Source organism: Echinops telfairi, unplaced genomic scaffold (assembly GCF_000313985.2).
Source record: "Echinops telfairi isolate 266 unplaced genomic scaffold, ASM31398v2 ScPeMD7_2;HRSCAF=8, whole genome shotgun sequence".
Lineage (NCBI taxonomy): Eukaryota > Metazoa > Chordata > Mammalia > Afrosoricida > Tenrecidae > Echinops > Echinops telfairi.
In genome coordinates, this window is record NW_022103898.1 from 18676789 (window position 1) to 18688302 (window position 11514).

Here is an 11514-nt window from a genome sequence, read left to right on the forward strand (position 1 = left end):
CTAGTCTGCTGGGGAGCCTGGCCCACCGACTGGTTGTACCCATCCCACAGAAAACTTCCCTAGCAGATGGACAGCAGAAAAGTGGGTGAAGGGAGACATCAGACAGTGTAAGCTATGACAAAATAATAATTTATAAATGATCAAGGGTTCATGAGGGAGGGGGGAGTGGGGAGGAAGGGTGGGAAATGAGGAGCTGATGCCAGGGGCTTAAGTGAAGAGCAAATGTTTTGAGAATGATGAGGGCAACAAATGTACAAGTGTGCTTTATACAATTGATGTATGTATGGATTGTGATAAGAATTGTATGAGCCCCCAATAAAATGATTAAAGAAAAGTGACCCAACAGAATGAGAAAATTATTTAGCAACATCATTAACATGACATGCACGTGAAAATTTGCTGAAGGTATTTTAAAATGGTTACAGGAGTATTTCAACAGGAACCTGCTTCTGAATTCAAGCTGGATTCAGAAAAGGATGTGTAAGTAAGTATCCTTACTTACATCAGCTGCATCTTGGCTGAAAGCAGCGGAGACAAGAAAGACGTTGACTTGTGTTTTATTGATTATGCAAAAGCAATCAACTGTCTGGATTATAACAAACTATAGATAACTGTGGCAAGAGTGGGAATTCCAGAACACGTCATTGTGCTCATGTGGAATCTGTACGTGGAATAAGAGATGGTAGCACAACCAGAACAAGGCAATACCATGCTTGAAAATTGGGGAAGGTGTGCATTAATGTTGTATCCATTCATCCTATGTATTCAATCTGTGTGACCAGCAAATATCCTGAAAAGCTGAACTCTGTGAAGAAGAATGGAGCATCTGAATTGAGGGTAGGCTTATTAAGAACCTGCAATGTATAGATGACACCACCTTGCTTGCTAAAAGGCAAGAGGACTTGAAGCACTTGCAGATGAAGATGAAAGATTGCAGCCTTCAGTATGGATTGCAATCAATGCAAAGAAAACCCAAATCCTCACCCTTGAACCAACAGACAGCATCCCGATAAAGAAAAGATTGAAGTTGTCCAGGATTTCATTGAACTTGGATCCACAGTCAACATTCATGGAAGCAGCAGTCAAGAAATCCAATGACATATTATATTTGGCAAATCTGCTTTAAAGACCTCTTTAAAGTGTTGAAGGACCAGGACATCACTCTGAGGACTAAGGTGTACCTGACTCAGGCCATGGTATTTTTCATTGCCTCCTATGCCTGTGAAAGCTGGACATGAGATTAAGGAAACCAAAGGAGAATTGATGCATTCGAATTGTGATGCTGGCCAAAGACATGGACAGTACCGTGGATGGCCAGAAGAAGACACAGATCTGTGTTAGAAGACAGACAGAATGCTCCTTGGACTGAAGGATGGTGAGACTTCGTCTCACGCACTTTGGACTTGCTGTCATGAGAGGCCAGCCCCTGGAAAAGGTCTCATGCTTGGTATCCAGTACAACGTCAATGAATAAGATCCTCAAGAGGGTGGCTTGACTCCGTGGCTTCAATAATGGGCTCAAACGTGACAATTGCAAGGATGGCGTTTTTCATTCTGAGTCTGAACTGACTTGACGGGGCCTAACATCGAATATCCACTTCCTGGGATGATGGTGACGATCAGGTGAGCACATCACTCTGAGGGCAGCCTCGCTCATAGTCGGTCCACAGCACACGTTAGCTAGTGGGAGAATCTCTATTGTTAGAGGACTGTTAAGGTCCCTGTGCCATGCAAAAGGAGGTCTGGTGGTGCGGTGGGTAACGCGGTTGACTGCTAACTGCAAAGGCGGCAATTCAAAAGGGTTGGTGATGGCTGATAGGGAAGCGTTGAGCGAGCTTCCCTAGCGTTCCAGCCTGCTTCCTCCATGCCCACTCTACCGAGCAGGACGCTGCAGGTCAACATTCCTACTAAAGGTCCCAGTCCCACGTGACCCGTAGGATGGTCTGTCATTTCTGGAGATGATGACAAAGGTCCACGTGGGGAATTTTGAAAACCAAACCAAACCAAAAAAGCCTGTGCCCTGGCAGGAACAGCTCAGTGGGGTTTTGAAAAGCACCTTCGATCTGAAACCTTGGCTGACTTGTTTCCAGCTGGGCAGCACGGATTCATCCCATGAAATGCTTCGCCGCCCTGGTGGGACTTGACTTGCAAATTCAGATGAAGGCTTATCGCCCCTGGAGTTAGGAAAGTCCAGGGCTGAAGTTGTGCTGCCCGTACATTTTCGTGATTTAAAAAGCTTGGTGATTGGAGCAACCCCATCTCTCGTGACCTAAATGACAAAAACCCCAAAGCCACTGAAACGGGGTTGATTCTAATTAGGGATTCGGTATAGGGTTTCAGAGGCTGTCCATCTTTAAGGCCTGCTTTCCCTGCAGAGCAGCGGGAACGTTTGAACTGCCAAGCTCGCAGGGAGCAGACCACCACCTAGCCGGCAGCACCACAAGGTTATCTCAATTCAACTCTCTTCTGAACTCTGTCCTTTTGTGCCTTGGGTTACTTTCTTCTTCTTTGCCTGTCCCCAGAAATTCCATAAGGGGAAGCAAATAAGACAACAGTTTCTTCTCCCTTTCCCATCACCCACCACACTAGTCTATACGCGATGCTTCCTTGAAGTCCTTCTAACCAAGAATATGTTTCCTTAACCCTGAAGGCCACAAACAAAAAGGAAATGAATAACTTACTGAGCATCTATTATGGGCTGCCAGACTAGGAAATATGGCGTGTGGCATCGATGATCTCACTTGGAGAACACTACAGAGCTGGTAAAGATCAAAGACGACAGACAGTCTTCAGCAGGACCAAGACATCAACACAGAGAAGACAAGGATTCTCCCATCGGACCAACAAGCAGCATCACCACCAAAGGAGAAAGGACTGAAGTGGTCAAGGGCTTCATTTTACCTGGATCCACAATCCAAGAGACACGTTGCACTGGGCAAATCTGCTGCAAAATATCTCTTTAAAGTGTTAAAAAGTAAAAATGTCACCCTGAGTTACGTCACAATTGAGCACCCTATCATTTGATGTTCCTTAGGATTCATTTAGATTTGTTCTGGTTTTTAATATTTTTCTTTGCTTTCTTTTCGATTGAGGGTTTTTTTTTTTAGATTGAGGTTTTTATCTGTTTACTTTGTTCTTCTCGTCAGTTTTTGTTGTTGTTTGTTTTTTCTGTAGATGAAATCCAGGGCAGGTAAATCTATAGAGACAGTAACTGGATGAATGACTCCTTGGGGGTATAGCAGGGGAGGTTGGGGGGAAATGGTGAGCTAATAATGACGAGAACAAGAATGAAGAAAGTGTTCTATGAAAACTGATTGAGGTGATGATTGTACAATTCTTCTTGATGGGATTGGAGTATTGAATGGTATGATATGTGAATTATGTGCCAATAAAACTGCTGGGGAAGAAAAGTCACACTGAGGACTAAGATGTACTTGACCTCACCCACTGTATTTTCAACTAACTTAAATTTATGTGAAAGCTGGGGATTGAATTAGAAAAAAAATGATGCCTTTGAAGTATGGTGCTGGCACCGAACATTGAATCATCATAGACTACCAGAAGAATAAACAAATCTGTCTTGGAAGAAGTACAGCCAGAATGGTACTTAGCGGTGAGGATGGCAAGACTTTACTCCACATACTTTGGGATGCTATCAGGAGGGACTAGTCCCTGCAGAAGAACACATCTGAAAAGGTTAGCGAAAACGAAGAAGACCCTCCAGGAGATGGACTGGCCCAGCGGCTGCAGCAATGGGCTCAAACAGAGCAACGATGGTGAGGGTGGTGCAGGAGCAGGCAGTGTTTTGCTCTGTCGTGTGTAAGGTTGCTATGAGTCAGAACAGACTCAACAGTGCCCAACGACAGCATAGAACTTTTCAGAGTTACCTGTAGTCATTATGTGATAAAAAAACAAAGAGAGAGAGAGAAAGAAATATGGAGATCATCAGAAATGTTGCATCAACAAAGAAAGCTGTGCAGCTTTTTAATCCTAGTCAATAAAAAAATTGTTAACCCACTGCTTCCGAAACCAGTTGGTACCTGTGGTAGTTACATAAGTTAATGCCAATTTGAAGATATCAAGAAGTGGAAGGGTGGTATTCAACCTGTCACAGCCTAATGGTGCCTCCTTGTGGGTGTGGCCTTCTCATAAGGAGGGCCCTGGGAACCCCCTCTCTCTGCCTTCCCCTTCCTGCTGGCTGACCCTGATTGCTGCCAGAGCCCTTGATGTGTCCACTGCTATTGGGTCCACAGGGCTCTGCACCTCGCAACCTGTGATATTCCTGCATTCCGCATCATTGCCTGGGACCGCGTGAGTCTGAAGAGGGACTTAGGGGCTTGAGTTGGACTGGGCTGGGATCTTTGCTTGATATATAATTACTTCTTGATATAAAGCTATCTCTTATACATATCTAAGTGTCTCAGGATTGGTTTCTCCAGTCAACCTGGCCTAACACAGTACTTTTGGAACAATACTTAACCCCACAGTCGCACTGTTCTTAAAACATACCTCTTTTCATTTTCATCGCCATCACCTGCACCTGGCAGGCCCTGCTCCACCTTCTTCAGTGACTTAAGTAACTACTCCAGTCTTGTCAGCCTCCTGCCTTCCCAGTTCTTCAGTCTCTCCCATTCTAGGATCATCATTTGTCCTCCATTGGGTTTCCAATGGCTGGGTTATTTTTCCAGAGGGAGATCGCCAGGCCTTTCTTCTGAGGTGCTAACCCATGCTAACATGATTGCCTGTTAGCTGAAAGGTTGATGGTTTGAGGCCACCCAGAGAAACCTTAGAACACCGTGACCATCTACTGACAAATCAGTCATTGGAAACCCTCTGCCTCCCAGTTCTACTCTGACACCCAGAATCAACTGTACGACACCTGGAAAGATCTCAGGCTGGGAACTCCACCCAGCTTGGCCATGACATCATCCCAGCTCTCTTTCTCCACGCCCTGCCCAACTTCTTGACAGGAGCATCATCAGCCAACTTCCTCATCTTCCATTTGTTATTCTACGGTCCCTCTTATGCTTTTACAAGTGTCTCCGGTGATCATTTAATGGCCAGGCCCAATGGTTTCCTCTCTCACATTAAACTCCCTGCCCTCTCTGATTCATGGAGTGCAACCCCTCCTTCCGTCTTATAAAGTCTTAGCGTAGCCTCACTGAATGACCTCATACTAGCCTAGGTTTCTTTCCAACTTCCCAGGCTCCTGCACCTTAGACCTTTCCAGAGACTTCTTTTCTTGCCACGCCTGGCATAGGCCTGCCCCAGATTCTTCCCTGTCCTCGTCCATAGGGGGAGCTTGTCTACTCTTATTTCTACCTCTCTTGTAGATGACTCTCAAATTGGCATCTACCCTTGGTTCCCTCTGGACCTTGAAATCAGCCTTGCCAAGAGCTTGTGGACAGGAGTAGCCTATCCATGTTTTAAAGTCAGCATCTTCAAAGAAAGACTGGTACCGATTGTATGCTTCTCCAGCAGAGCCCCAAACGCTGAAGTGGTCTTTGGCTTCTCCGTCTTCCTCAAGGTCACCCAGAACCGAGTTGCCAGTTCCACTTCGCGTTATTTCCAATCCATTTCTTCCTTTCTCTCTCCCCTGCCACTGCCTTGGGTAAAGCCTCGGCTTCCTCCCTTAATGACTGCACAGTCATGTTGTTCTGCTGCCCCCCCGCCCCACCACCTTCAACCACAGCATCGAACATTCCATCTTCCCCCTAAATGAAAATTCCACCTTCCCCTACACGAAAGACTTCTTTCTCTAGTTCTCCATTGCCTACAAAACCAAAATCAAAGACCAAACTCAATGCCATCGAGTCAACTGCAACGCACAGAGTCCTTAGAGGACAGAGCAGAACTGCCCTGGTGAGTCTCCGAGACTCTAACTCTTCATGAGAGCAGAAAGCCTCATTTGTCTCCCGAGGTGGTTTCAAACTGCTGATCTGGCAGTTAGCAGCCCAACAACGGGCTCAAACCGAGCAGTGAGTGTGGGGAGGCTGCAGAATGGGCAGGGTTTCATTCTGGTGTCTGGGTTGCTATGGGTTGAGGCCAACTTCACAGGGCCTGCCAAAACTCTCCAAGCAGAACCTTTTGTTGCTGCACATGGTGAATGGTCTCACCTGCTGGCAGCCATCTGTGGCACTTGTCTACCCAGAGACACTCCAGAACAGCGATTCTCAACCTGTGGGTGGCAACCCCGTTGGGGGGGTTGGACGACCCTTTCACAGGGCCACCCGATTGATAACAATAGCAAAATGACAGTGATGAAGTAGCAATGAAAATAATGTTATGGTTGGGGGGGGGGGTCACCACCACATGAGGAACTGTATGAAAGGGTCATGGCATGAGGAAGGTTGAGAACCACTGCACTTGAACAAAGACCTGGCCATCTAGTTTTGGAAAAAAATCAACCTCGGAAAACCCTATGGAGGACAGTTCTACGCTGACACGTGGAGGGATCGTGAGGGGTCATTATGAGTTGATGGTGACTGGTTTTGGAGTCGGAAAGGCTCAGGATTGACTCTCAACTCCAGTAAGCCTCGAAACCCTAACCTGAATCCGTAACACTTCTGAACTTCACTTCTTCACCAAAAGGTATGCATAAGATGGACTTACGAGAATTAAATAAGACCAAAAAAAATTGCTTGAAGTATATCACCCAAGTCTTGGCATGGGAAAGATGTCTGTTGGGTATGAACTTCCTTTGGTTGTCACAGGAGCTCTAGTGGCATAGCGGTTACGTGTTGGGTTGCTAACCTCAAGGTCCACAGTTCAAAACCACCAGCCACTCCTTGGGGAAAAGAGGGTGCTGTCTACTCCTGTAAAGAGTTACAGTCTCAGAAACCCACAGGGGCAGTTCTACTCTGTCCTATAGGGTCACTATGAGTCGGCATCGACTCGATGGCAGTGAGTGTGTTTGTGATTTTGGTCATCACATCCTTAAAAGCAAGTCCTAAGTCCACCTCTGAGGCCCCTGTGAAGATTAGGTGAGATAACATCAGGACCAAGTTCGCCTGGGCTTGCCCCTCCCCTCCCCTCCCCTCATGCATTTCCTTCTTCCCTGAATAACAAAGCAGCTGGAGAGATCAATGCAGATTGGAAAACAATTTGAGGGAGAGGAAAAGCAATCTTCAGACACTAATAAGCATTTGACTTATTTACTTAATTCATAATTGTCTTCCAGGAAAAATAATGATCAGAATCAATTAAAAAGAAAGATTGGAGCCTTATAAAAATCTCAGTGCCATGGAGTTGACTCAGACTCAGAGTGGTCCTTAGGGCAGAGTTAGAACTGTCCTGATGAGGCTATAAACTAGGGGTCCTCAACCTTCCTAATGCCATTACCCTTTAATACAGTTCCTCATGTTGTGGCAACCCCCCCAAGCAGAGAGGTCTCGACCCACAGGTTGAGAACCACGGCTATAAAACTTCACTAGGGCAGACAGCCTCATCTTTCTTCCTCAGAGCAGCTAGTGGATTTGAACTGCTGATTTTGTGGTTAGCAGCCCAACGTCTAACCCACTGCTACCAAGGCTCCTTCCAGAAGCAGTGCTTTCGTTAGCCAGGTCATTTCAATACACTTGGAAATCCTCACGATGGAAAAAAAAAAAAACAGTGAAAACTCAACAACTTCAATTTCCTACCAACACCTTTTTCCACCACGTACAACCACGGGAAGGTGCTTGTACGTAGTTTCAATTTTGCAAAAGTCATGGTGTGATTTTAATTTAACCGATGGTGGTTACAGATGAGAATTACAAGAGACACTGGGTAGGGGGAGTCGGGTAGGATTCTTTAAGTGGGAAAAAGTAACTGAAAGAAAAACGAGATTTTCCTACAAGTTTAGCTTCTCTCCCAAAGCAATCAGGAAGACAGGTGTTTTACTATCTGCTAAACGGTCGCAAGTTTCCAAACCTGTCACTTTCCCAAGAAATAGAACGGATCCCAGGTAAGCGGCGGAGCCTCCTGACGCATCGTTGACCTGTTTAGTCCACAGCACACGGCCAAGCCTGGCACCAGGGGCTGGCAAATTGGTTCTCCTGGGCCACTTTGGAGTTCCCTCCACGTCAAGCACAGTGTCCATGAAATTCCTCATACTATTCCTAAAGAAAGGGCTGCAGAGAAGTGTTCCTCCCGTCTCGCAGCGTCCTGTAAATTCTTTGATCTAAGGTTGGGCGCATGTCAGTAAACTCTTCTTTGATCTAAGGTTGGGCGCATTTCAATATTCGGGGTGTCATTTAGTCACACCGTAGGAGGGTGGGAAATTCCAGGAGACGCTGCTGCCCTGGGGTTTTCAGAAAACATTTTTAGAAGAGGGTTTAGAGCCTATTAGCTCCCTGGCCCCTTCCCCTTACCCCCTCCACAGGTGTAAACTTTCCCACTAGAGTAAATAACAACAACAAACTCTTAGAGCAGTTTGCATTTTAGGAACATAGGACGAGCGTTTCCTAAATAGGCACCATGAACCAACACACACACACACACACACACACACACAGTTTGCATTATAGGTCGAGTGCTTCCTAACTAAGCACCATGAACACACACACACACCACACCACCACCACCACGTGGCACCACCACCACGTGGCACCACCACCACCACCACCACCACCCTCTCTCTGAAGCCCTCATTTCTTTCCCCTGCACAGGAGGCTAGGAGAAGAACCTAGACGCACACACCTAGACGCACACCTTCGCGGCGTCTTGGACACCCCCAGCTCGGAGCGCACGCCCCAGCAGCCGCGTGGTTGGCTTCGCTGGGCACTCGGGCCGCGGGCGCGGCGCTTCAGGGGCCGGATGTAGCGCACGGCGGCGCGCAGCGTCTGCACCTGGCTCGGGCGCTGGTCGGCCGGCTCCCGCGGCAGGTGCCCCGCAGGCGCGCGTCGCCCTCGTCCCCCCCCGAAGGAAGGGGGGCGCGGGGGCGCCGCCGGGCGGCAGGGGCGGGTGGGGCCGCCTGCGCGCACAGCCCCCGGCGTGCACGCGGGAGGCGAGCCCGAAGGTCCCTGGCAGGCCCGCGGGCACCGTGCGGGGCGGCGAGGGCACAGTGGCCAGCGGGGTAGCTGCTCGCCGCGTCTCCATCGGTCGCCGGAGAGCAAACCGGACACCCCAGAAAGGAATCTGTCGGCAGAAGCCTCGTCCTGCTGTCTTTCCAGCAGGGATGGACCGTGCGGGGCCGGGCTGTCTGCTGCACCAGGTCGCCTGTGGAGGAGAAGCTAGGCGCCAGGACCGGCGCCAGGGACACTCAGCATGGTTTCCCAAGTGCGTGGCCCGCCCCGATCTTTTGAAAATCCAGATTCAGGCCAAGGGCGGGTAGGCGCAGAGCTAGGACTCTCTGGTCCGCATCTCAACCTCTTCTCCTCTGATCTTCTGGTTTCAAACGAGAACAAAGGGGGCTTCCTCTGCCTGGTGGCCCCGCCTGGAAATCTGAGCGCACAGCAAAAGCACCGAGTGATCTCCGAAGCCGCCGGAGCTTGGCAATTATCGTAATCCACGCTCGGCCGCTAGCGGAGAGCAGGACTTTTGAAAGCGCCAGGCGATGGTCAAGGTCTCAGATGTGCACCACCCCGGAACCCATGGGTCTGGTAGCCCGGAGAGCGTTTCCCGGGACGTTCTCCTTGAAAAGCAAGAACTTGGCTTGGAGACGTGCGGTTTCTGGCGTCCAGCTCTACAGGAAAGCGCTTTTTAGACAGTTTACCAATGGACATCGACCATTTGCGGCAGCCTCATCGCAGGGAAACCTACCTCCTGGTGGTGGTCGGATTGCTATAAACCCAATTATGTATATATGTAAATGTGTATGCATGTGTGTATGTATATGTATATATATATACCCCGCTGTCCTCTATGAACGCAACTAATTGGATATATATATATATATATATATATATATATATATATATATATATATATATATATATATATATATATATATACTCATTGCCATCAAATCAACGCTGACGAGTAACCTCCCCTGTGGGTTATACACTCATTGCCATCAAATCAAGGCTGACGAGTAACCTCCCCTGTGGGTTATACACTCATTGCCATCAAATCAAGGCTGACGAGTAACCTCCCCTGTGGGTTTCTGAGACTCTGTTTATGGGAGTAAAAAGCCCAGCCTTTCTTTATATATAAAAAACATAGATGTGTATATATGTTTATGTTTATATACACACACAGTATATATAACATATACACTTACATATACTATACAGTATGTCTTTATACTTTACATGTCTATACATACAGTATATACTTTATCAATGCATATAAGCAGTCCTCACCTTATTACGCCCATTATGACTGGCGTGTTGCGCTCTGGGCATATGCTCTAGGCATATGCGCTGCTCTTTTAAAAGCACTCCAAAGGCTGGAGGGACAGAGTGCCTTTTAGTCAGGGTGGCTTTCCCGAGGGCGGGCCGGACTCACCGCTTCAGCCTGCGTCCCAGACCCATCTAATCCCACCCAGGATATGAAGACGGCACCTTCCCAAAGGGCAGAGACTGTATGGCCATTGCAGTTTTTTTGTCCTTCAAAAAACACAAACACAAACAGGGCTTTGCTCCTTGATGCTCCGCTTGGGGGCAGGAAAGCAAGACTTGAAAGGTGAAGAGGGGCCCCCGGAGGAGAAAGGAGGATGGCTTTGAAGATGTGTCTTTTTAACCATACCACGCAACATGCATAATTAATCCATCAGAGATGTAAAAGAACTTTGAAGATGAAAGTGTCGTTAAGCGCCCCAACTGTCCTGCTTCATGTCAGATGATGCGTTATTGCGCTAAGCATGAGATTTCCTGTTCAGCAAACCTGCACATTAAAGGCAGCTTCTGCTTTAAAAATCCGACTTCTACTTTTCCCTCCGGAGGTGACATCCTAACATGCTCTCTCAACTAGTCCCACGTGCTTCCCTGCTTACTCTAAACAGTCTGCCCGGAGCAACTGGAAATAATGATGCCTTTCAGGTATGTGCGTCTCTTTTTAAAAGGGGGAGCTTCCCATGCGGCTTGCATTGGCACACCCCCTACGGTGGTGTCTTGACTGCTCAGAAGAGTTGGAAGCAATTAGGAGACCACCCTTCTTATTAGGTGAGGGGAGGGAGAGAACATGAATCCCAGGGAGGGGAGGGGCGCACAAATCCTGAACACACTCTGCTACCTGGAGATTGGAGGGTCAAGTCCCCCAAAAGTGCCTTGGGGGGAAAAATGCCTGGCTACTGACTCCTCACAGTGAACTATTGAGACCCTGCAGAGCACAATTCTACGCTGACATCCGAGATCATCCTGAGTCAGGATAGATTCACCAGGGATTGGTACCTGGTTGTTGTGAGGAAAACCCAGTTGGAGAGGCAAGAATTGGGGAGGTACAGAGTGTGTTACGTAAGGAATTGACAGAATGATTTGTGTTACAAAATAATTGCCCTAATGGACCCAGCTACCACTACTGAACATTGATCAGAATCTATACAAGAGTGTGGAAAACGGAAAAATTACTCTCCAAGTTGTCCCCCATAATTAAT